Genomic DNA, 27962 nt, shown 5'->3' with positions numbered 1-27962 from the left:
CCAGCAAATATATATATATATATATATATATTATATATATATATATATTAATCCAGAGCATATAGCAAGGAGAATGGCATAGTTTTCTGATTAAATGTTAATGCATTATGAAGTCTGTAAAGATGTAAGTAGGGGCCCAATTATAGATGATAACAGAATGCAAGCTTCAGGAGACTGAGGAAAACACCAGGGACACATCTATTGTAGAATTTGCCAGCAATTAATGTGATACACATCAGTCAATGTGCAAAGACTAAATGAAGAAGTAACCAAAAGTTCTCCTGGACCTGGTTCTACATCAGCCAACAGAGGACAGGAGAAATGTTAATGGATCTGTGAAGAATGTAATTTGGCAACCTCTGGGATAGTCGCTCCCATTATAATTCACATTCAAGTTGACTTTTATCGGAAATGTTTTTAAACAAGGAGAAATTTTGTAAATTTAGAAGGCAGGGGGAAAGTTGGGATTTATGTTAAATTGCTTCCCTTTTAAAATTTAAAGGGGGGGGGGGCCTCCCAGTGGCGCAGCAGTTGAGCGTTGGGTTGCGAAGCTGCCCACAGCCTCTGCAGCGCCAGTTCAATCCCCAGCCGCAGGGCGAGGGTCCCAAATGGCGCACAAATCTCTTCTGCCTCCCACTGCTCCCCTCAGCAGTGTACTTTGTCAGTCTGCTTGTTCTGTTACCCACTTTGGCTCTGGTGAATTCTCTCACCCTCCCTCACTTCTGACTGTACCCAGTGCTTGTATAAATAAATAAATAAATATTTTTTAAATAAATAAATAAAATTTAAATGTGAATGAAATATTTCAGGCATCTCAAAAGAGTAGAAGGAAGCAGTTAGTTAGGCAACCTAGTCTTGTATGTGGGCATTTTCTAAAACAATCATGGTTAATGACATCCAGTCTTTTAACAGATTTATCCAAAATACTTCAGGTATCATTCAATAACTTGCTATAATTAAAATATCTCTGATGAAATGAATTGAAAAACTCAAGAGAGGAGATATAAAAACCACACTTGGAGCACCTTTACAATCTAGCCTAGCTTGTTTTGTTTGGTAACTTCAAACTGACAAAAAAAAAAAACCTATTTTTACATAGGGAGAAGATTCTTGAGACTGAGTGGGTTGAAGAATGAAGGAGCAGTCAGTGAAGTACATGTCTCCAGAGAGATTTTTTAAAGACATATATCAGATGATATCACTTTCCAGCATACCAACTTCCAATGGCCTCCCTTCTATCCAGTCAAATCGAAACTCCTTCAAATGGCATGTGAAGTCCAGCACAGTCAGGACCTTTCCTTCTCCTTTGCTCACTGCACCCCTGCCAAGCTGGTTTTTTGCTACTCTGAAACATGTTAACTCATTCCCACCCCAGAGTCTTTGCATGTCGTTTTTCTCTGTCTGCTTCATTCCCCTCTTTTACACATGTCTCACTCCTTATCACTTGGGGTCTGCCCAAATGTAACCTTTTCCAGGATAGCATGCATTACCACGTATCTGAACACCAGCTTTCATATCATCCTTCAACACACATTCTTAACCCTGCCTTGGTTTAATTTTGTGGCATTTATCTCTATCTGAAATTATGATTTCTATTTCAACAAGAACATAAGCAGAAATCAAAGGGCCAGATTGTTCTTGAAAAACTAAGAAATTAATATTTAGTACCCAGAGAGAGAAACACAGAAAATAATATGTTCATCAATTTAAAATAGTCACTGTGCAAATCAATGTCATTCACCATATCAACAAAAGGAAAGACAAAACTCTATGACCATATCAAAGGTGCAGAAGGGAGCAGCATTGGGGGACAGGTAAAATGGGTGAAGGGGGTCAAAGCCTGCAAACTTCAGTTACGAAATGAATAAGCCAAGGGCTTATAATGAGCAACATGGGGGCCATAATCAATAATAAGGTACAGCAAATTTGAAAGTTGTTAGGAAAGTATTATAAATAGATCATTTCCCAATGTATATGAATGTTGAATCACTATGTTGTAGACATGAAACTAAAAAAATACGTTGTAAGTCAATTATATTTCAATAATAATAATAAATTAATAAACGAAAGAAAGGGGCGGGGGCTTTGGACCTGTTTTCAAGGACTAAAGGCAGTTTTTGAGGCAGCATGTGATGAAAACTTTGAAAAAAATATCGAAATCTCTGATGCCTCATGACAAAATTAAAGAAAATGTTCACTGTTGGCATATTTCATAACTAACGGCCACTTTGCTTCTTCTAGCCCACCGTGCAGATGAGAATTGTGATGAAATCTGATCTCATCTCACTGCTGATGACAAATAGCATGCCACAGCCCAGTTTGTTCCATTTAAGCTCATTGTTAAGCTCAAAAAGAGCCTCACCAAGTCAGGCTCTTTTTCCTCTCTAGTTCTGCTTAACTTAACCAGAATTTAGAATACCAAGCTACTGGGTACAAGAAAGGATCTCCCCTCAAACTGTGATGTTTCAGTCAAGGAAACCTTTATGCTTCTCTATTTCTACTTTTCCTTTTTTCCCAACAGGGTCAGGATATCATCCAGTACAAGTGCTCATGTCCCTCCAGAGACTTTGTTATTGGAAACAATCTTCTATTCTATCCCCTGTTTTGTCCCACCTGTGATCTCACAAAAGCAAGGAATACCAAAATCGATTTTAAAAACTGACAATATAAAAGTATTTTACAATGCCTAAGACACTTACATACATCATATAACTTAACCCTCAAAACTGCTCTGTCAAGAAGCATGATTTCCCCAATCTTATAAACATAAATGTAAAAGTTGTATTAATTAAAGTCAAGAATAGCTGCTATAATAAAGAGACCAAAAAATACCATGGATTAAATATAGATATTAGTTCCTCTTACACTTTAAATTTGCCACTTAGTGGTCCAAGCTGATAGGACAATTATATTTAATGAAGTCATCTTGGGATATAGGTAACTCCATCCTGTTGGTCTGCCATCCCCTGCAATGGTTCTCCTCATCTGCACCATAAAAGTTAGGTCACCCCCAGATCCAAGAATCATCCCAAGAGAAGGGGAAAGGAGACAGTTAAGAATAGGCAATTTCCTCACACATCATCTCTCCTTAAATTCCCTCAGTTAAGAACTTAGCCATGGAGATATACCCAACTGTGAAGGAGTCTGAGAAATACCTCTCACTGGGCAGCCATGTGCCCAAAAGGAAAGAATGAACAGATTTCGGAGGACAACAGATGCTCAGAAAGGCTAAGTGACTTTCCTAAGGGCAATTAGTTAATGAGTCAGAACAGAAACCTAGACTTCCAGCTTAATACCCAGGGCTGATTTCCCTACACCAGAACATCTTCTTAATGAAAAGGTGGTAGACCCCTTAAAATTGTATTTCTAGAGAGTGCATTACACAACTAAATTTAAAGAGATAAAGCATATCATTTTTAAGCTAAAAAAAAAAAAAACAGATGGTCAGCACAGGAAAAGTGGCCACTCTAAATGGGCAGCAATAACTCCTAAGGATCAGTTTCTCAAAGAGGTCACAGCAGAGATGACAAGTGACATAGTTGTATCCGTCATACAAGAGCTAATTACACTTATCACTGAATTATTCAGATCCTTTTCTTTTTATGCCATTGTAGTGCCTGAGGCTCACGAAGACCATGCAAATGTTTAATGGTGGTTGTCATGGGGATGCCAGGAAGGACTGAGTAGAATTCACTGAGATAAATCCAATAACTCTGGAGAGTGTCATCATAAATATGATCCAAAAAGACAGGGGTAAAAAGGTATTGTGAACACCCCCATTTCCTTTCCCAACGCACAGAGAACATTGCTTTGACGTTGCCCTCAGTACCTTGTCCACCTCCTGATTGAAGTAGTCAGACATCCCTCATGAATCTTTTCTATCCCCTTCTCATCAGCCCTACATAAAATCCCACATTCCCAAAATACGCTTAAATCTTCCTTGGGACACATTGGACACTCTCCCTTGTTGGACTTTTACACATTTCAAATTGTCAAATAGCCCTCAGCTCCTAACCTGTCTCTTCTGGATCGTTGCAGCTTCCCTGAATGTTTGTTCTCTCTCTCTCTCTCTCCCTCCTTCCCTCCCTGCCTCCTCCCTCCCTGCCTATGTTTCAGTTCCCTGTTCCTTGCTGGTCATAACTGACTGTAAATGACCCCTGCCATGAGAACAGAACATTCAAAGGAAAATCTTACCTTTCCTGACATGGCATTTCATCAAATAACAGAGCAGTTTTACACAAATATCATGTTTTCCCATGACAGCAAGTCAGTGACAAGTGAGCACATCACTATCCATATGTCTGACATAGCCCTCTCCCTTCCAAAGGCCTATTTAGGGGACTATTCAAGGTGAAGAATAAACGCCTAGTGACTGATAGTGCCCCATCCACTCTACAGAGGGAAAAGGGGAGTCACAGTTCAGCCACATAATAGCTGAATTAAAATCTCAGTAAGTAACTTTAAACAGTGCTTCTCAAACTCTAAGTTGCATACAAATTAGCCGGAAATTCTGATTCTGCTTTTCTAACAATCTCCCAGGGTATATTGCCCTTCTCCCTACCACTTGATTATTCCCATGTTACCTCACCTTGTACCTATTTAGTTTTTTGAATGAATTCATGGAATTCTACATGTCAACTCTGTGGCTAAATGTACTTTATAAATATGAGGATGTGTGAAGTTAATCTAAAATTACAAATCTCATATTTATATCTTGTTGTTAAGAGTCCAAAGTTTTCCATTCATGCTCTACCATACTTTCCTCTACCGCTGAGTTTCATAAAGATGTTTACCTTAAGGTCTAAATTATATGTTGATAGCCCAAAGTGAACTTATCTGGTCATATTTTCCTTAGGAAACTCTTACTTATATCAGTGAAAGTTTATGTTTATATATGGGGAGAAAAAGAATTGCCTTTAGTGTTAATACTCCATGATACAGTTTTGAGTTTTTAAGCCCCACTTAGTCACGCTGATAATTTTCCATAAGTACCTTATTTCCTCCAGTTGCTCCAGATAACATCTAGCAGATAAGTTCCTTATCTTCCATTCAATGGGTTTTCGTTTTGAACCTCTGAAGTGAAAGGACATTTCTCAGTGCTCTTTGTGAGGCAGCTAAGAAGTCCCACAGTTCTCTAGGAGTGCCATCTAATCACAGAGTCTGCAAATGATTGATTACATAAAGCAAATGCACTGCTTATACAAAACTATATGTCTATGTCTTCAAATCACCTATGGGTAATTCACAAATGGTTTCACTGAAAAGTGACATATTTGTTAAAGTAAATTACCCTGAAAATGAGACAAAAAATATTCCCGATTCTCACTTCATTTCAAAGTGGGAGTGGGGTGAAGAGAGATTGAAACAACAGTTTCATTTCAATAAAAGCTAAAACAGAAGGATATTTTTTTCATATCAACCTAAGATAATTACTCCTGACATTGTACCATATTTTAATCTTTATCCAATGAGAATTAACTTCCTCACCTGCAGAAATATAATGTATAATGACCCATTGATTTCTTTAAAATAAAAAGCTTTTTCCAAGCAATTTAATCAGTAGATTATATTTGTTCTACCCAATTTCATTTCTTTTTCTATTTCTTAAAGTTTCTTGAGTCATGTCATCTATTATTGGACTATATTTTACAAACTTTATAGCAGTGAAATGGCCATTTCTTTATCCTTGATTTTAATAGTATAATATATGATTAAATGCAGGGTGTATATGAATACCTACATAAAGAAAAAGATGTTTAGACACTGGATAAATAAATACAATAACTAATCAATTGCCTAATTCAGTCATTAAATATTTTTGAATGTTTATCAGTGATCGACACTGTAAAATTCACTTGGAATACAAAGATAAATGGGGAATGTTCTCTATTGTCAAGATGTTCAAGGTCTGTTGGAGAATAAGACTAGTAAGTCCATTTGTCCTTCAGTATTACAAGTGCTGCTGTAAAAGTATGCTTGCAGTTCTGCAAGAATATGCTGAAGGAGCATCAAACTAGAGAGGTCAAGGAAAAGTTATATAGAAGATACTTATACTTGATGAGTATTTGTCATACCTGGGGTAGGGGAGGAAGGAGAAGAACAGGAAATAGGCATACCTGACTGGAGGAATAACACCTGCAAAGGTCAAGAATCTATGAGGGCAAAGTACATGAAGAAACTTCAAGTATATCAGAATGACTTGGACTAGAAAGTGGGAAGTTAGGAATCACAGAAATGTCAAGAGAATCATTGGAAAGCAGATGGTAAAAGCTTCAATTTCAGTCTTTCTGACTCCAAATATTTGTGCTTCCTCTATACCAAGCTTTTCAAGGCAGGAATATGAAAAGCTATACATAGTGTACATTTTGAAGATTTATTTATTTATTTTTATTTATGCATACAAGAACTGGGGTATAGGCCAGAAGTACGGTGGGTGAGAGGATTCACCAGATATAGAGTGGGGAACAGAACAGGTAGGTATACTGAAATACACTGCTGAGGGGAGCAGCAGGCAAGACAGGAGAGGTTTGCTGAGCCATGTGGGTGATCTCTCTGGCCAGGGATCGAACTCATACTGCAGTGTCTGGCAATTGCTTGATAGCACTGAGACTTTAACCCCTGTGCCACCAGGGAGGTCCCATATTTTGTAGGAGACTGGAGGAGGCAGAGATGACTCGGCTATATCAATTAAGGATACCTCTATGAGGTGAAGAGAGGAACTGCACTATATCCAGTTCATGTAGAAGAGATGGACAGTGTCACAATATGAGTTGTCTTGTACCATTATCTCCCTGTAACCATTGAATTATTTCCAAGAGTTTATAACAGCTATAGGTGCTTTCCAACTTTAGGAAATCTTCCTTGACACTACATCCCTACACCTGTGCCCACTCTACCTCATTTTCCTGCTCCTCTTCCTATGTAATTTCTTGATAGTGGCTTTTCCACTAGATAATCTCATTTTCTCACCTCTAACTCTACCCTCAACTCGCCAAAGTCTGACTTTTCACCCTCAACCCCATAAAACAACTTTCATCAAGGCCATAAATGGCTGTCATAGTCAGTCAACCATAGTCAGTCAACACCAACCAGTAGCATTCAAACGGTGATCCCTTGAATAATTCTCCACTCTTGGCTTCTTCAAAATTGTGCTCACTTGCCTTGGCCCTCCTATTCTTTCTCAAACACCTTCTGTATATATTCCCTAAATGTTCATTGAGGAAGTATAAGGCTCAATCTCTGGCTTACTTCTCCATTTTCAACTCACTCACTCTAAATAATCTTAATAATCCTTTTTCTATTAACTCTGAAACTTTTATCTCTAGCCGACATTTCTCCCTTGAAGTACAGATGGCAGATAAATAAATCTGTACTTGACATCTTTATGTGGATATCTCAAAGACAACTCAGATTAACATCCTGAAAATAAAATTCATCTCTTTATCCCTTGCTCTCTACTTCCAGTCTTACCATCCCACTAGCTATCCACCCAGGAAAGTAATGGGCGATTTAGAAAGAAAAAAGAAAGACAGGAAACATCCAGTTTTATAGAAGACTAATGATAGAAAAAGATAAAATCTAGAATTAGAGGTGGTGTATTATATAGACTATTACTAGCTGCTATAACAAATAAACCTGAACTTTGGCTCACCACATTTTATTTTATACTTATGGAACTGTCCAAATAAATGCTGGTGAACTCTCTTCACATGGTATTATAATGTAGATACCTCTGACCTGTGACTCCATTATACACTTAGAGACAAGGATATTTTGTATCTAGCCAGAGGTGAATTGTGGACAATGCACAATAATTTCTTATTACTCCAGCTCAGAAGAGAAGCATATAATTTCTTTATGTTGTTGTTGTTTTGTTTGTTTTTTTCCTTACGTCATTGTTATCTCCATAGTTCTCCCACCACATCAGCCCTGAATCATCACCATATTCCCTTGTGTTCATCCCTCCCCTGTTTTGTACCCCTTCCAGCCCATTCCTTTGCTTTATTCCTCAGTTCTATGTTTGGCTGATAGTTTTGACTTTTTCTTGAGACTTTTTTTGGTTTCTCTATATTCCATACATAAGTGAGACCATCCATTATTTATCTTTTTCCTTCTGACTAATTTTGGCTACAGAAACCCGTCCAGTGCCATCCATGTTGCCGCAAATGGCATGAGTTTGTCTTTTTTGATCACTGAGTAATATTCCATTGTATAAATATACCACAACTTTTTATTCATTCATCCATTTTGGGGCATTTGGGTTGTTTCTATATAGTTGCTATTGTAAATAGTGCTGCAATCAACATTGTAGTGTAGTTTCTTTTTAAATTAGTATTTCTGTATCCTTTGGGTATTATCCTAGGACTGGAACTGTTGGATCATATGGTAGGTCCATTTTCGGTGTTCTTAGGAACCTCCACACAGCTTTCCATAGTGGCTGTACCAGTTCACATTCCCACCAGCAGTTTAAAAGAGTTCCTTTTTCTCCACAAGCTCTCCAGCATATGTTGCTTCTTTTTTTTTTTAGTGTGGATCATTCTTATTGGGGTGAGGTGGTATCTCATTATAGTTTTGATTTGCATTTCCCTGATTATAAGTGATGCCTTATGGCCATTGGCATTTCTTCTTTGGAGAACTTGCTTTTTGGTTATTTTTTCCCATGTTTTGACTTAGTTGTTTTCGTTGAGTTGTATAAGTTATTTGTAGATCTTTGATATCAATTCCTTATCTGTTGTATAATGTGCAAATATTTTCCCCCATTCAGTTAGATATCTTTTTGTTTTGAATATTGTCTCTTTTGAAAGCATATAACTTCTTATATTCTATTGGTGAAAACTATCCATGCAACCTTATCCAAGGAAACCTAAGCAACATTGTCCCTGGTTGGGTTGTTGCCCACAATTTAAAGAGGAACACAAATTTTGTGGACAGTTATTTGTCTCTGCCATAGGCAACTAAATCAAGGAACCAAGAATTGGGTATTATCTGAGGATAAATTACAAAATTTTTTAAAAGAAAAAATATTTTTTCATGGGAAGAAAGAAAAAGATGCTTATAAGAGAATAGAAAAGAGAGTGAGATATTAAATAACTACCATATATTTATGAAATGATACAATATTAATATATTTATAAAGTTAATATTATCTATCCCATACCATCTATACTTAACATACCCATAGCCATTAGCTCTCTGGATTCCTGTGGGCCATATCTTTTCAGGACATGAGAAAGGATAATTCCACCATAAGTTTACCATGGGAGGGAAAAAACTAAAAACTGAATGAATTTCTGCTAACTTCTGCCAGTGTTTTTAAATGAATGTACATACAAATACGTTCTGACAGTTGCAAGAAAAGAAAAAAATAATGAAGTAGATCAAGAAAAAGATTTTGTTGGCTAATTGTTCACTGTTATCCTTTTATGTTCCCTTGGGAGACTGTTACAAATGAAATTTTTACTAAATTTAGTTTTCAAGGGAACCTGACATCTTACCTAGGTATTTGGCAAACCTGCCATAGAATGGAATGGCAGGCAATGAAGAATGAGTGCTCTAAACCTCCCTTCTTCATCTTCAATTTCATGTTCTTATTATGTAGAAGTGATAAGGGAACATGAAGAAAATTTTATTCAAAGGTAGTGACATTTGAGGTGACAAAGTATCTCCTGGACTTGGAGCAGACATAAGGTCACAAGGCTATAACAGGACATAAATCATAGAGGGCACATCAGGATCACAATGAGCAGATTAACAGCCACAAGTACTTTTGAAAAGGAAAGTCAATACACCAATGTAGTAAAAGTCCCATTAGATAAACATACCAACCCAGGTGCAATAAGCAAGTTTGCTTTCCCTTACCACTTGCAAATTCTCTTTTTGTCTGATGGACTTATGGCTGGTCTTTACACTAACAAGGCTGCATTCTATGAGAAGAGGGTACAGCAGAGTAAGTGACTCCTCTTATCTTCTGTTAGCGTCTTCCCACTCCCCTTTGTCAAAACTTCCCATTTTGCTCATCTTCCCTCTGAAAAACCTTATCTACCCAAAATGTAATCTCCATGTAACCTATGTTAAAATAACTGAGTATAAAAGGAAATATTTCTGTATGTTTAGGGCCCAGATCTTTCCAGGAGAGAACTCTCCTATCTAGTGCCTGCTAGCATGATAATAATAAAAGTTGTACCCACTTGCTCTCTGAGTCTGCTTGGTTAGTTCTTGTCCAGGAAAAACAGTTTTTCCATAACATTTTTACCTCTGAGAAGTTTGGCTTTCCCACAGAATCAAGGTCTAACAACAGTGGCCACACCAGAACAGAAAGTACGGGCTGCGGAGGACAGGTAGTATAGTGTCATGTAAGATAGAGAGCAGTACAGCCCCCAACCCTGTAATGTAAGAGTCTAAATCTTCCTCAAGACAAAGAATTGGAGGAATAACTTAGGTCTAATGAAATGTACTGTGATTTGTTAGGAATGAAAAATAAACAGCTGCTGTCAGTTTTCCATAAGTCAGGGTGGGGGTGGCTGTGGGAAATGTTCTTACCCATTTAGTTGCCACAAAGACTTCCAACTAGGTTACCATGGAGACAGTCTAGAAATCAAAGTAAAGACTTAAATTATTAAAATCTACTAATCCAAGGAAGAGAAACGCTGATAATTTGAATAGTTTCCCATTGAGACTGGTGATACTTATCCCAGAACAAAAGAGTAATTAAAATACTTTCCTACATTGTTTATGAGCTGCCATACCATATTGCTACGTTTATGTGTTTAAATGCTGAACTTTTTATTACACAATAACTTCCATAGCTTCACACTGTCAAATTTTCAATGTATGTAAGTATGATTTATAATGTATGTTAGACTCATAACAAATGTGCTAGCCACTACCACCACCACTAGAAGCAAATAATCTATGTTTTATTCCAGTGCAGTGTCAAAAGATGGCACAAGCATAATTCATTGGCAGAAAATCAGTCATTTGGCTAATATTCAGTGTGGCTGGTGCTTTGTTAGTTAAATATGGTCATGAATGTAAGACAGAAAGTTTTTACATTGGAAATCATTCTATTCAAAATCTGCTCCCTGGGCACCTATAGGACAATTGCATGGAGCTGGAATAGTCAGTGTCACCAAAATGAATTAAAGGATGATGTTCATAGTCAAATACCCTTGCTTGGTCCAAGCAGGAAACCTCCTGGTAGCTTCACAGGTCTCACCTAAAAGTATCTGAGTCACTGGTCTGATGGCTCTTCCCTTCCTAACTACTTAGTCTAAAACCATTTTTTTTTTTCTTAGACAGAGTCATTCTTTCTCTTTATACAGCAAATGGGAAAGTGGAAGTCCAAAACCCAAGAAGTCACTTTGGTTATTGACTGAGATAACACAAAACAGGTGAGGACCAAAGCAAATCCTCATAAACAAAGCAATAATGGGTGAACAATTTCTCCTTTCAGAGAGAAAAGGCAGAAGTGACATGAAGTTTAAGGAATCCTTATTTATTTTGCTTCATCTCTTAAAATTAGAATGAGACCATTAATGCAATAATTATTAACTAAATTTACTAAAATCAAAGGAAATCCATTCCTCTAGTATCCAGTTCCTCTTCTAACAGTTTCCTTCACCCTTCCCCATCCCTTCTCCCATGTCCTCAATCTATCGCATCTCTATCTGCCATTTCTGTCCTCTCTAACTACCAACTCCAATATATACCAACTCTGGAAAAGAAAACAAACCATGAGTAGTAGAAACTTCCAATGTTGATTTATCCTTTCTTCCTTAAATAGAGTTCCAATTTTGTGTGGGGAGGAAATATGACCAGTGAAAAATATTCATCTCCTTAGATTCTATTCCAGCTTTAAATAACCTTAGAACCTATGTCCAGCCAATGAGATAAGGGCAGAGTAAGGAAGATCTTGTGTTCCTGAGAACAGAAAGGGTAAAAGTTGGCACACACAGGCCTTCCACTTTTGCTTTTTCTGCCTTTGTGCTGAAATGCAGGCACAAAGTTGTATTTGGGCACAGTAGGAAAATCATACCCTAGAAGTGATAGTGGGTGATTTAAAGTAGCTTTGGCCCTTGAAATTTCTCTTAAGGTCCCAGTCTCAACTTTCCACTTCAGATTGATATGTAAAAGCAATAAATCCCTTTTTAGTTAAAACACCGTGTCTGTTTTATGCCAATAAAGGTAACTATGGCTGATATAATACAACTGTTACTTGACAATGTGAGAGTTTCCATGAAAAGAGACAATTAAGGTAGGTCATCAACAGGGCATCAAGGAAATGCTGCGAGTAAGATCTCCCATAAAAAAAAGTTAATAGGGAGGAAAAGTGGCAGGTCCCTGAGAGAACTGGGACACAGAAGATAAATGGGCGACTCTGGCAAACTGCCTGAGGAAGAAAGTTGCCATAAAAGAGGACTAGAAGGAAAGCTCAGAACCCTGCTACCTGCCCCCACCCACAAAGTTGGCACTCTTCAACCAACAGAAAGGAAGGAAAAAAGAAAAACTAAAGCAACCAACAAGAACAAACTACGCATCAAGCGGGACTGTGAGTGGAAAGGAAATATTTCAGCCACCGCACCCTGTGAACTGGAACTGTGGAGAACCGTGCAGGATTCCCCGTAGAGGTGAGCGAATGGCTGGGCTCCAGGAGCCATTAGAGAAAAACAAAGACTCTGGGAGACCTACAAACAGCCCCAGGCCAGCCGGTAAGCTTGTGCGGAAAAGCAATACGCTGAGCATGGCTGCCCAGGTCCCCGCGCCTGCTACCTAGGCTTGCGGGGAGACACGCGGGGACCCTCACTGAGGTGAATGACCCTCACTTAGTAATCAGAAACCAGGCGACCAGACACGGGAGCAGGGTGCAAAAGACGCTATTTCTGCAGACACTGAACTGGGTTACAGCCCGCGTACTGGACCTGAGGGTTTTGGGAACTGAGACCCGGGGCACGAAATTCAGGGCGTGGGATCCCCATGATGGTGGGGCACAAGGCAGACATAGCACCCCCACCCCACGCCGTTGAGGCGCTCCACGCCACTCCCATTCTGTTCCGCTGGACCCACGGGCTTGAAAACAGTTCCCAAAGGACACTAGGAAAGATCTCTGGCGCCACCTAGTGATCAGAAAAAGATCACCAACACCCTATAGTTGGAAAACAGGGATCACAAAAACACCCTCAGGCGCTGAGAGAGGATGGGCCAAGCAAAAGCGGGTAAGGAGGGAAATAAGGCATGGAGCAAGACCCCATCCTGGAACTGAGAGCTCAGCACAGGATCCAGGGTGTGGGACACACCATAACAGTGGGCACTGCATAGGGTGGCAGCCATTATTTTGGATCTGATAGCCCTGGAACTGAGACCTAGAGTGCAGACTTCAGGGCATGGGATCCATACAGCTGAGGGCACAACACCTGGTGAGCACAAGGCAGTCACAGCACCTGGCTTGAATAAGAGCCCCTGTGTTGAGGTGCTCCCCTCCACTAGTCCAGAGAACCAATGGGAAAAACCAAGTATGGGTCTCTGGCGCCACCTCGTGACCAGAACTAAATCACCGACTAGCTGATTCCCTGTCGGAACTGAATAAATACAGAGGGAGGGAACTGTAAGAGACAGAGCCCAGCAACACAGCATCAACACCCTGGTGGAGTTTTGGCCTTACAGTGCTGGTCTCAGTCTGGTAAACTGTTTCCAACACCCCTAAAGGAGCACTCCAAAGAGATGCCCGCCAACACCAGTGGCACAACGTCCCAATGCATAGAACTAATTAGAAAGCAAACAGGGAGAAGAGAAAATACAAATAACCAAGCAAGCCAGCAGGAGGACACACCACAAAAAGAAACACAGTCACCAGAGTTCAACGATGACATGGAAGAACTTCTCGGCCGATCAGATAGAGAATTAATAATCATCCTGATTAAAAAGCAGAAAAATGAAAAGGAAAAAAATGAGTTGAGACAAATAATCACTGAACAGAAGAATGAAATTGAGACCTTAAGAAAGGAAAGAAAAGAAATGCAGGAGATAAAAAGATTACTAGAAGAGATAAAGAACTCTGAGAAAAGCAATGAAAAGAGGATCGATGAAATGGAAGAACACATCAGCACTATAGAAGATACAGAAATAAAAAGAGCCAAAAGAGAAAAAGAGAGAGAAGTGAGAATGAAGCAGTATAAGGAGACTCTTAGACAATTATCAGACTCCATGAAGAGAGGAAATGTAAGAGTTACAGGCATTCCAGAAGGTGAGGAGAGAGACAAAGGAACTGAGAAATTATTCAAGGAGATAATTGAAGAAAACTTCCCAATTATGATAAAGGAGATGAATATAGACATACAGGAAGTGAGAAGAACTCCCAATTACCATAATGAAAAGAAAGCTACAGCAAGACACCTAATAGTAAAGCTTGCAAGAGTCCAAGACAAGGAAAAAATAATGAAACTGGCAAGGGGGAAAAACAGATAACTTATAAGGGAAAACCAATCAGGTTAACTTCTGACTTCTCCAAAGAAACATTTCGGGCAAGAAGAGAATGGAGTAACATATTCAGCGAACTTCATGAAAGCAAATGCCAACCAAGAATACCTTACCCTGCAAAGCTCTCCTTCCTCTACGAAGAAAAAATATGGACCTTCTCAGACAAACAGAAACTCCAGAAATTCATTACAACTAAACCCCCACTCCAAAAAATTCTACAAGAAGTCTTAAAGCCAAAACCAACAAAGGAATGAACAAGAAGAAAAGAATAAAGCAAGGAATAAAATCACAAAAAAAGACAAACAAGATGGCAAACACAGATGCCAACATATCAATATTAACTCTAAATGCAAATGGATTAAACTCATCAGTAAAAAGACACAGAGTAGCAGACTGTATTAAAAACAAAATCCAACCTTCTGCTGTCTCCGGGAAACACATTTAACTACAAAAGATAAACACAAACTGAAAGTAAAAGGGTGGAAAACAATCCTACAAGCAAATGGACCAAAAAAGAAGGCAGGAAAAGCCATACCTATATCAGATGAAATAGAAATTAAAAATAGTAAAATTTAAAAAAGTAAAAAAAGAGACATAGATGGACACTACATTATGATCAAGGGGACAATACATCAGGAAGATATAACACTCATCAACATATACTCACCAAATGAAGGGGCACCAAAATATATTAGACAATTATTATCAGCTCTGAAAACAGATATTAAAGAAAATACATATATAGTGGGAGACTTCAACACCCCACTCTCACCAATGGACAGATCAATGAGACAAAAAATAAACAAAGACACTAGAGCCCTAAATAAAGGACATAGAACTCATGGACTTAACAGACATCTATAGGACAATGCACCCAAAAAAATCTGAGTACACATTTTTTCTCAAGTGCGCATTGATCATTCTCCAGAATCGATCACATACTGGGTCACAAGACAAACATCAACAGATACATGAAAATCAAAATCATTCCAACTATCTTCTCTGATCATAAAGGCATCAAGCTAGAAATACATCATTAAAAGAAAACAAGGAACCGTCCCACTTTATGGAGATTGATCCTCACTACTGGAAGACCACTGGACTAATGAGATCAAAGAAAAAATTAAAAAATACTTTGAGTTGAATGACAATGAGGATGCCACTTTCCAGAATGAATGGGATGCAGGAAAAGCAGTAATAAGAGGAAAATATATAGCAATACAGGCTCACATCAACAAACAAGAAAGAACTCAAAGAAACAACCTAACCTCACATCTCAAAGAACTAGAAAAAGAACAACAAAAAAACCCTAAAGCCAGTAGAAGAAAGGAAATAATAAAAATCAAAAGCAGAAATAAATGAATTAGAAATTAAAAAAACAATCCAAAAGATCAATGAAACCAAAAGTTGGTTCTTTAAAAAAATAAACAAAATAGACAAACCTCTAGCCAGGCTCACAAAGGAAAAACAGGAGAAAACACGTATAAATAGGATTATAAATGAAAGAGGAGAAATCACAATAAACTCAGTAGAAATCAAAAGAATAATAAGAGATTACTATGAACACTTATATGCAAACAGATTCAACAACCTAGAAGAGATGGACAAATTCCTAGAATGATATAATCATCCAAAGCTGGACAAAGAAGAAATAGAACAACTAAACAGACCAATTATAAGCAGCAAAATTGAAGCAATAATAAAAGCACTCCCCAAAAACTAAAGCCCAGGCCCTGACAGCTTCACAGATGAATTCTACCAAATGTTCAGCAGTGAATTAGTGCCTATCCTACACAAACTCTTTCAAAAAATTGAAAAAGAAGGAATACTACCAAATATTTTCTACAAAGCCATTATTACACTAATACCAAAACCCAACAAAGACAGCACAATAAAAGAAAATTACAGGCAAATCTCCCTAATGAACACTGATGCAAAAATCCTCAACAAAATCCTTGGCAACAGAATCCAACAACGCATCCATAAGATAATTCACCATGACCAAGTTGGATTTATTCCAGGGACACAAGGATGGTTCAACATCCGAAAATCAATCAATGTAATCCAACACATCAACAAAAAGAAATATAAAAACCATATGATAATATCCACAAATGCTGAGAAAGCATTCAACAAAGTACAACACCCATTTATGATAAAGACCCTTGAAATTCTCGGGATACAAGGAACACACCTCAACATCATAAAGGCACACAGCCAATATCATTCTCAATGGTGAAAAGCTGAAAGCATTCCCATTAAGATCTGGAACAAGACAAGGATGTCCACTCTCACCACTGCTTTTCAATGTAATACTGGAGGTCCTAGTTAGAGCAATAAGACAAGAGAAAGACATACAACGAATCCAAATAGGCAAGGAAGAAGACAAACTATCACTATTTGTGGATGATGATAATATACATAGATAACCCCAAAAATTCCACAGAAAAACTAATTAAACTAATCAATCAGTTTAGTAAAGTGGTAGGATACAAAATCAATGAGCAAAAATCAGTAGACTTCCTATACACAAACAATAAATCTGAAGAAGAAGAAATCAAGAAAACCATTCTCTATATTATTGAAACAAAAAAAAATCAAATACTTGGGAATAAACCTAACAAAAGAAGTAAAGGACCTATACAAAGAAAACTATAAAACACTGTTAAAAGAAATAGAAGTAGACACAAAGAAATGGAAAGACATCCCTTGCTCATGGATCAGAAGAAATAACATTATCAAAATGGCCATCCTACCAAAAGCAATTTACAGATTCAATGCTATTCCAATTAAAATTTCAATGTCATTCTTCAAAGAAATAGAAAAAATATTGATGAAATTCATATGGAGCCACCAAAAGCCCCAAATAGCCAAAAACCTCCTGAAAAAAAAAAAAGAGAAGAGAATGGAGGCATCACTCTCCCAGATTTCAAATTATACTACAAAGCCATAATCATCAAAACTGCATGGTATTGGAACCAGAACAGACACATGGACCAATGGAACTGAATAGAAAACCCAGAAATAAACCCACAGATCTATGGTCAACTAATCTTTGACAAAGGAGCAAAGGCTATGCACTGGAGCAAAGAATATTTGTTCAATAAATGGTGCTGGGAAAACTGGGTCGCTTCATGCAAAAAAATGAAGCTTGACTACTACATCACACCATGCACAAAAACCAACTCAAAATTGATTAAAGAACTAGACATAAGACCTGAAACCATAAAATATATTAGAAGGAAATATAGGCAAAACACTACATGACATGCACCTCAAAGATGTCTTTACAGATGCATCACCCAAAGCAGTGATAGTGAAGGCAAAGATCAACAGCTGAGACTACATCAAATTAAAGAGCTTCTGCACAGCAAAAGAGATAATAACCCAAACAAAGAGAAACCCTACCAACTGGGAGAAAATTTTTGCACCCAACACTAATGATAAAGGACTGATCACAAAAATCTACAAAGAGTTGATGACACTCAACAAAAACAAAGAAAATAATCCAGTCAAAAAATGGGCAGAAGAGCTACATAGAAACTTCTCCAAAGAGAAAATACAAATGGCCACCAGGCATATGATAAAATGTTCAACATCACTTGCAATCAGGGAAATGCAAATCAAAACTACAATGAGATACCATCTCACACCAGTGAGAATGGCACATATTAAAAAAAACTAACAACAATGTTGGCGAGGATGTGGAGAAAAAGGAACTCTCCTGCACTGTTGGTGGGAGTGCAAACTGGTCCAACCACTATGGAGAGCTGTGTGGAGATTCCTCGACCTACTAAAGATAGAGTTTCCATATGATCCAGCAATTCCACTCCTAGGTATTTACCCAAAGGACACAGAAACATTAATTCCAAAGAGCACCTGCACCCCTATGTTTATAGCAGCACAATTTACAATAGCTAAGTTTTGGAAACAACCCAAATGCCCCCCAAAAAGATGATTGTATCAAGAAGATGTGGTACATATACACAATGGAATATTACTCAGCATTCAAAAAAGATAAACACATGCAATTTGCAGCAAGATGGATGGAGCTGGAAGGGATCATGCCCAGTGAGATAAGTCAGAAAGAAAAAGAAAAATACTGAATGGTCTCACTCATAACAGGAATCTAGAAAACCTAAATATGGACCAGGAAAAAGAATAACTATAAGAGAGAAAAAAATGAAAATCAACAAACAGCTAATAACCAGAGACACTCTTTGAGGGGGGGGCGGGGTGGAGTGGAAAGGAAGGATTGGGGTCAAAATCAGGGTTGTAATTGTATGAGGAATATAAAAATAAAAATAAATAAAAATAAATAAATAACCATGGTCTATTATTAAAAAAAAGAGAGAGAGACAAATATCAGGGATTGATGTAAGAATAAAAGCTTGCAATAGATGTAAGTTGCTGGGGGTTCAAGGGAGGAAGAGGAGGTGGAAGTATGGTTTCTATATCAGTCAGGGATCCCCCAGAGAAACAGAACAAATGGGATATTTATTATATATATATATATATATATATATATATATAGAGAGAGAGAGAGAGAGAGAGAGAGAGAGAGAGAGAGAAATTTATTGCAAGGTATTGACTTAGTAATAGTGGGAGCTGGCTAGGCAAATGCAAATCTGCAGGGCAGGCCATTAAGCAGAATAGGCTAACAACTCTCAGGCAGCAACAGATCTGCAATCCACAAGCAAGGTATATAAGGTTACCATAGGGCCTCCCCGGTGGTGCAAGGGGTAAAGCAAGGCACTATGATGTAATCTGCAGCCTCTGCAGCACAAGTTTGATCCCCGGCCGGCCAGGGAGTAACCCACATGGCACAGCAGACCTCTCCTGTCTCGCCCACGGCTCCCCGCAGCAGTGTGTTTCAGTCAGTCTGCCTGTTCTGTTCCCCACTCTGTCTCTGGTGAATCCTCTCACCCCCTGCATCTCTGGCCTGTACCCCAGCTCTTGTATGCATAAATAAATAAATCTTTTAAAAAAATGTTACCATAGTAGAGAGAAAAGCCAAAGTAGTAATTAGAGTATTCCGACATCTGTGACACTGGCTTATTACCCTAGAGTTGAAACAGATAGGCAGTCTACTAGTGACTAACTTGATCTCACTATGTAAGTAGAAAAGCTCTAGGTATGGAGAACAAAAGTCTGACTTAAATCATCAAAACACAAGCATAGCTCCTAAATAAATCCTCAGCTTGATCCAATTCATAGGTCCTTTTGAATAAAAAGGAAGCCAGAGCCATTTGAGAAGAACTCTGCTATGTACCCATAAATATAATCTGTTAATCTTTTTCCTCATTTTTGCAAAATGTACCTGAAGCGATATGCCAAAGTAATTGTGCATGGAGGAAGGAAAAATAGTCAGACTTTATGGAGGCTTATAAGCTACTAACTCTGAACTGACACTATCTCCTAGAGACCTAAATGTCACTGTGACCCATCAGCCAGCTTGTGGGAGTCAGGTGATGAATGGAGTTTGTCTCGGGTCTGTGTCCCAGGGGTCCCAATGAGTCTGAACACAATCTGTGGTTATATTCTCCATTTGAGGAATGCATAATTGGAATAGACATGTTCACAAACTAGAAGAATCACCAAATTTATTCCCTTACCCATGTAATGAAACCGTTACTGGTTCTTACATCAATCCCTGATAAATAGAAGCCACTAGAACTACCTCTCTCATAAAATAGCAAGCCAAAAGCAATACTGTATTCCCAGTAGAAATTGAAAATGTTAATGACATAATCGAGGACTTGATAAATGCAGAAATAGTGATTCCCAATTCCTAATAAACCTCTATTCAACTGACCAGTCTGGCTTCTGATGAAGACAAATCTTGGATGGCAGCTTTTTAACCTAAATGTAAACAGATGTTGGCTCAGAACAGTAGAGGGCTCTGCAGCAGGTACAGGCTGCTATTTTGACCCAGATCTGATGGTGCCTAAAGTGTCTGTGGTAGATAAAACTGCTGTTTGAAGTCTTTGGCAGGCTCCTATCTTTAAATTTTGTCAGTCTCTTAGGATATTAGAGCAACATTAGGCCATCCTCTATCAGTAGCTACTAACTTTGAGAAACAGCTTTTGCTTTGCTACTGGGCATATGTAGAGACTAAAAACTTTTCTCTGGGGTACCATGATGTCTGAACTGCCCATCATGAACTGTTGCCCGATACACCACTCTATAAGTTGGTGTGTACAGCACTTCATCATCAAATAGAAATTATACATATGAGATCAGATTTAGGCAGGTCCTTACGGCACAAGGAAGAGATCAGCATGGCCATGGCCCTAATCCTGCTTGTTCCCTCCTTTGTCTCTCACTTCTGTGGACTCTTGGAGAGTTCCTGTGACTATTTGACTGATGAAAAAACTCAAGCTCAAATTACAGATAGTACTGCACAATAGGTAGGCACCACACCAAGGGGCATATTCCAAACTGCATTATTAGCACTTCACTCTGTGAGAGCTTAAAGGTGAAGGGAAAACCTCCTGGTGAGTAGAATTTAAAGAAATGTATCAGGTGTTTGTTTCTTCCGGAAAGGGAGATTCCCAATGGCACATGCACCAATTCGTCAACCACAGCTAATGGTATGGTAGAACAGTCAGGAGACCTAGAAAAGAAGTAAATGGGCAGGTATCTTTAAATATACACAAAATGTAAAGATATTTGTGTCTCAAGATCTCAAGGGAGAAATTTAGTATTTAAGCTGTCTAGATGATCAGTCATGGACATTAGTCAATCCCCTTCCCCAATCTCTCCTGTCATTGTCCAATAGACTCATGAATAAAGTGGCCATGGCAGCAAAGACGAATGCTCAGCAGCATGGACTTCCACTCCCCAAGGTCAACCTGGTCATGGCCACTGCTTTGCTTTGTCAGATCTTCCAATAGCCAGTAATCTTACAAACAAGCTTGGGAAAGGATCTTCCCATATTCAAGTCTTGAAATGACTACAACCCCAGCCAAAATCATCACTACAACCTCATCACAGATCTTGAAATTGAACCATCCTACTTTTCCACCCACAGAAACACAGATATAAGTGCATATTATTTTAAGCTGCTAGTATTGAGGTGACTTGTTATGCAGCAATAGATAACACAAACCTAGCATTTAAAAATCTGATCAGGAAACCCCAGATAACCTACATGTGATAATGGTAGGGACCCCCAAAAGATGCACTCACTGGTTGGTTTATTTTAGTTTTCTATCATTGTTTCCATTTGTGTTTTTTTCATTATTGCATTATGTGATAAATAGAACCATGCCTTATGTTTATAGTTAAGTAACTGATCTCCAAAAGTTACATATTCTTTTAATCTGTTTCCCTAATAGTTACATCTAGACATTAGCAATTTGGAGAAAAGGACAGCTCCCCTCTGTTCTGTTCCTTTCAACTGCCACCCAAAGCATGATAATGATGATAGGCACTTACTTTTACAGAAGTAAAAGAGACAGTGAGAAGAAAGCAGAATCATAGGGACAGCTCTATGATGCCTCTCTTCTTTTCCACACCCTGATTGATTTGCCTTTCCTGTGGAACTGAGCTCAGCACCTCTAGTGACCAATGGAATCTGACCTGAGATCAAACCCAACTTTCATGGCTCTTATCTGAAATATTTTTTTATTCATGTGTGAGTCCCAAGTAACCTGGCATTTAAACAGGAACCACAGTCCTTTTTAATTGGTTTATTTCCAAGTATAAATCTATGTCTTTTTTTTTAAAGATTTGTTTATTTATATAAGAATTGGGGTACAGTCAGAGGTGTGGGAGGGTGAGAGGATTCACCAGAGACAGAGTGGGGAGCAGAACAAGCAGATGGATTGAAGACACTGCTGAGGGGAGCAGCGGGCGAGGCAGGAGAGGTCTGCCATGCTATGTGGGTTTCTCCCTGACTGGCCGGGAATCGAACTGGCACCACAGAGGCTGCAGACAGCTTCACAGTGTGGTGCTCAACCCGCTGCACCACCGGGGATGCCCTAAATCTATGTCTTTTAATCGCATTTCTGCTGTTGTTATTCAGAGACAGATTAACTCTGAAACCTTGCAATATAACGTTTTTCCTCTGATTTTCTAACAAATAAAATAGGGCATTTGAGAAATCATCCTTTTGGCCAAGTTTCTTTTACCGGAAAGTGATTCTCCTTTCTCTCCTATCTAGTAAGATACAGATCTTGTACCACACTAACTCAAGAACTACATTCCTTATCTCAAGTCTTTTAGATTTCATCTATTTCATTTTCCATCTTAGATGTGCAATTATTCACTACAAATCACTTGCAAATTACTTTTGGTCACTTTATTCACTTCAGATGTGAAGAGATCACTGCAGCTTTTACCTCAACATTATCCCATAGAAATTTGTTTTAATTTTAAAACGGCACACCTTCTTCACTCTTGCAGTTTTACATCTGTGTAAAGAATGTAGTAAGCTACCCATTGGCATGATTTTCAGATCTAGTGACACCAATTTGTTGGTGAGCTAAAATCAATTTCCCAGGTAATGGACAATCTTCTTTGTCAATTTCCCTAATTAGTATTTTTCCATATTTAATGAAGATTCTGACCTCATATTTCTGTCTTCCTCTAAGCAAATGATTAAAAAAAAAAAAAAAAAAACACTGACCTTGGGTCTTCAAGACCCATTCTCTAAACTTAATGTCATCTGACCTTGCTCATTCAAGATTGATCAGGAGCGGGGCTTGAGCTACACTATCAACTGAGGGAGTCACAGCATTAACAGTTAAGATAATAAATTAATCTAGTCATGCAAAATGGACTATTACTTAGCAATCAAAAAAGATAAACTCATGCAATTTGCAGCAACATGGATGGAGCTGGAAGGGATCATGCCCAGCGAAAAAAAGCCAGAAAGAAAAAGAAAAATATCGGATGGTCTCACTCATAGCAGGAATTTAGAAAATCTAAATAAGGCACCATGAAAAAGACTAATTATAATAAAGTAAAAATCAAAATCAACAAGCAACTATAAACCAGAGACACACTACGGGGGGAGGGTGGGGAGGCGGAATTAGGATCAAAATAAAGGGGGTGGGAATTGTATGGGAAATATAACCAAGATGAAAATGCATACACTGTGCAAAAATGAAAAATGATTTAAAAATTATATAAAATAAAATATTAAAAAAAGGTAGCAAATAAAGCTAACAGCATTGCTTCAAACACTGGAATAAATATCTAAAGTAGGAATCGCAGAAGAGGGAAAGCAGTCAGGAAACTTAAATTCCTATCACCTTTGGCAATTGCATATAAATACATGGTGTATTAAATTCCTGGGTTTGTGATAACAAATTTCCACAAACTTAGTGACTTGACACAACTGAAATCTACTCTGTTGCAGAAATCTGAAATCAAAGTATTGATGTGGGCACGCTCTTGGAAGGTTTACAGAAGCATACATCCTTGCATCTTCCCACTTTTAGTGGACCCAGACATTTCTTGGGTTGTGGCCACATCAATATCTACTTAAGTGGTCACAATGCCTCTTCTTCATCTTGTCTTTTTCTCTTCTGTTTCAGCTCTCCCTTAGCCTTTCGTTTATAAAGCCACTTCTTGTTGGATATAGGACCCATCTGGACAATTCATGATGATCTCCTTACCTCAAGATCCTTAATTGAACTATCCCTGCAAAGGCCCTTTTTCCCATTAAGGTTATATTTATAGATTCTGGGAATTGACATGGGTATCTTTTGGTGGACCATTTTTCAACTGCCACATGTGAGTGTGAATAAAGGAGCAGACACATACACAGGAGAAACATATTCCTGTGCTGACTGAGGAGTGGGGTATTAGATAGATTAGACCTAACAAAATAACCACAATAATTTAATCTTTGTTCTTGTCTGATTTGTGCTCACTATGAGTGATTCTGTGAGAATATAGAACTATAAAAACATGATTCAGTTTTCAAAATGCTACATTTAATAAAATATACTTATTGTTAACCCTGCTGATACAACAGAAATAAAAGGAAGAGCAGAAAGAGCATGTGGGCATATGGATTAGAAAGAACTGAATTTAAATCTCGGTTATACTCAACTCTGCTCCCATGACCATACATAAATTAAGTTCTGTCTCTTTTTTTATTAGTAAATAAAGATAATAAATTTTGTGGTTATAATAGTCTGGAGAGAATTACTGAAGCAGAGTGCAAAATAGGTCCAGGGGAGTAAAATCTGAACAAAAATTCAGCACCTAGTCATTAGCCTCAGGTATGTCATACTTTCTATTTTATTGTATCTTCAAGAAAATGCTAAAATATAGCTGTTATACACAATTTACATGTGAGCAAAAGAGGCTCAGAGAAAGTGGGTAATTTGTCCAAACTCTCACAACTATTAACTCACACAGCTTCTATTCAAATGTAAATTCTTCCAGTCACAGCATCTATTTAAATGATAAAAATAAATGATAAGGATGTGCTAACTAATCTTATTGTGATGATTTTACAATATATATATATATGTATATGCAAATATCAAATCATTATGGTGTAACCTTAAACTTACCCAATGTTATATGTCATTAAGTTCAATGAATGTTCACTGCATAGTGAGAGGCTCTGAGACATCCTGTCCTCAAGAAGCAACTGAAAATACACTATAATCAGACATTTGGAAGCTCAGTCATGGGACAACAGGAGTCCAGCCTAACATGAAATTGCAAAGTGTCTAGTTTTCACCTCCCTCAACATGAACCCTAGAAGTCAATGCCCCTACATGCAACATAAGCATAGAGCCACAGCATTGATACTTTGTTCCCATTGCAAAGCGTTTTCCCACTTTGACCAGAATCCACTCCCTGGTCTTTCTCCTAACTCATTCTTCCTGCAGTCACCTACCACCATTTCAAAGGGACTCAAGCAGTGACCCTCAATTCCAACCTCACATAGTTGCCCAGTTCTTACTGATCCTCAGGGAGTTCTAGGTAGCTATTGGCATGCCTTTGCCCTTTCGTAGTTCAGGCCAGTTCCTTGGCCAGTGACACCAGCCAGGTTTTTCCACATTTGTTCAGATTTTGTTATAAGGGGCAGGTACTCACTACTTCTTCTGTCCTGATGTTCTCCCTCCTCCCACTGATCTATCCTTCTCAGTAGCCTGCCTAGTGGACTGGGTAGAGGTGTATGCCAAATGAGTATGAATGAAATGAGCAGGGATATGTTTAACAAATGAATGAAATGAATAGGGTTAGCCGTAATAAATGAACGAAATGAACAGAGAGATGTAAAACAAATAAATGGAATGAACAGGAAACGTAAACAAACTCAATGAATAGGAGGTTCATAACAAAAGAATGAAGTGACCAGGCCTGTAAATACACAAATACACAAAAGAAACATGAAGATGTATAAAAAAATGAATGAAATGAACAGAGGGGAAAGGACCTCTACGAGGGTAGAGAGCTGTACACAGGCTAAGACATGGCCAGGGACTGAGCAGAATAGTTGAATTTAGAGGAATTCTGTTTCTTTAAATATTTGTCTTCACATTAGTGAGTCAACTTCCATCATGTATTTGAAGAAATGTTTTTGTCAAATTATTGTCTGAGGTCAGTTTAAATAAAGGTAGGGTCAGACTCAAAAGAGCAAAGTATTCCTGGGGTTTAAAAATAAGCTATTTTCCGAAGAGAGATGGATATGTTAAACTGTTCCACAGATGTTCTGCTTGACTGTATTGATTTCTTTTGTGAGGTTTTTTTTTTTTTTTCAAGCAATAGTAGAGAAAGTGACCCCCAGATTCCCAGAATCAATCATGGTGAATTTTAATAGTGTGATATTCCAGGAAATGCTCTAACAAAGGTTTGTTTCAAATTCAGTTTCAATCTCCTAAAATTTATACCTAGCCAATATGCTTGTGCCTTCTGTGATTCTGTGTCTGTGGTAATTTTCTTGAATTTTATAAGTTTTATTATTAACAGAACCAAATTCAAAGAGGAAACAAAACAGGTGCAAGGGTACATTGCTGTTACACTTCACAGCCCGTATAAATCTCCCACATGCCAACACATAGTTACGAACAGCATTTGTAGCAAATACAAACCGGTTTAAGAATTAGACGATTCAGTCCCATTACTTTGCCTACTTTATTTTCATCTCAATACTTATTAGACCCATAAATATTAGATTAGCAAGAAGGAAAAAAAACCTCAAATTAGTCTATTAAAAACATAGGGTCTCCAAAAAGATGTCTGCTAAGGATTAAAGCAATTGACTGACATTTCTGAATAGCATATGGATTTCAAGCATCACGTTTTCCCTGTGTTCATCTATATTCATTAGCATAGTCACACCTCCCAGACTCTCCACAGAGTGAGTGTTAATACACAGATTGTTTGCACTTCTAAGATGTGGCCATGGTGAAATGGAAAAACTTAGGTTTGCAAAAAGACAGGGTTATGCTAATTACTCAAAGCAAGAAGAACAAGAATGGATGTATGCCTTATAATTACAACACCCACACTGAAAACCACCCCCAAAATGTGCACCCATCCCTATCTTCTGAACAGCTGGAGGGCTTTGCCAAGAGACCTTTTCAGGTATAGTATCAAGGAAGCGTCTCTCAAAAAGTAAATCTGAGGGCCTCCCCAGTGGCGCAGCGGTTGAGCGCTCGGTTGCGAAGCTGCCTGCAGCCTCTGCAGCGCCGGTTCAATCCCTGACAGCCCTGCAAGGGTCCCACATGGCGTGCAGACCTCTCCTGCTGTGCCCGCTGCTCCCCTCAGCAGTGTACTTCATCAGTCTGCCTGCTCTGCTCTCCCCTCTGGTTCTGGTGAATTCTCTCACCCTCCCGCGCTTCTGACTGTACCCACTGCTTGTATAAATAAATAAATAAATCTTAAAAAAAAAAAAAGTGAATCTGAGGGTAAACTCTAAAGTGTAATTTAATTAGTGGCATTTTCTTGGATTTTTACATGGGTTCCCAGGCATTGTTTCTCTCTATTACTGTGTTCTCTATGTCTGCAGGGGGATGATTTGGACTTGACTCACTCCTATGCAGGAGAGGACTAAAATGATGGTCGTAATACTGGGCTTTTAGCATCTACCAAGAATTCGCCATTTACAAGGCACTGGGCCAAGTTCTTTGCAATTTATTATCTGAGTTAATCATATTAAGGGATTATCAGGAATCACTTCTATTTTTTTCTCCCATTTCTGCCATGCTATGTCAAAACGTCCTGCCCCACACCTACGCAACATCTCAGGTAACCCCTTTCAGGTAACCACGTTCATTTACTTTAAGACTCACTTTCAGATACTGAGTAGATCATTAGAGTAATATGAAATCATCCATCATATCTGATTTACAATGTCTTCCTTCTGCCTAATTCAGGTCTATGAGATGCATGAAACTAGATCTAGAAACTAGAAACTAGATCTAGTTTCTCCATCTTTTCTCCTTTCACACTCCATATTCTCCCTCTCCCAGCTTCAGGGGAACAGGAAGGAAAAGGAGAAAACCACATAAATT

General features: G+C 38.3%; 1 long non-coding RNA gene across 1 annotated transcript in view; it reads right to left on the bottom strand.

Moving 5' to 3' along the window:
* The window catches only part of LOC129144659 (uncharacterized), a 176363-nt gene that overhangs the window by 24348 nt on the left and 124053 nt on the right, over positions 1–27962 (bottom strand). The window lies entirely within an intron of this gene.

Source organism: Talpa occidentalis, unplaced genomic scaffold (genome assembly GCF_014898055.3).
Source record: "Talpa occidentalis isolate TD23 unplaced genomic scaffold, MPIMG_talOcc4v2.1 talOcc4.5, whole genome shotgun sequence".
Classification (NCBI taxonomy): Eukaryota; Metazoa; Chordata; class Mammalia; order Eulipotyphla; family Talpidae; genus Talpa; species Talpa occidentalis.
Note: the sequence above shows the minus strand (reverse complement) of the source record. Positions and strands in the feature narration are given on the sequence as shown.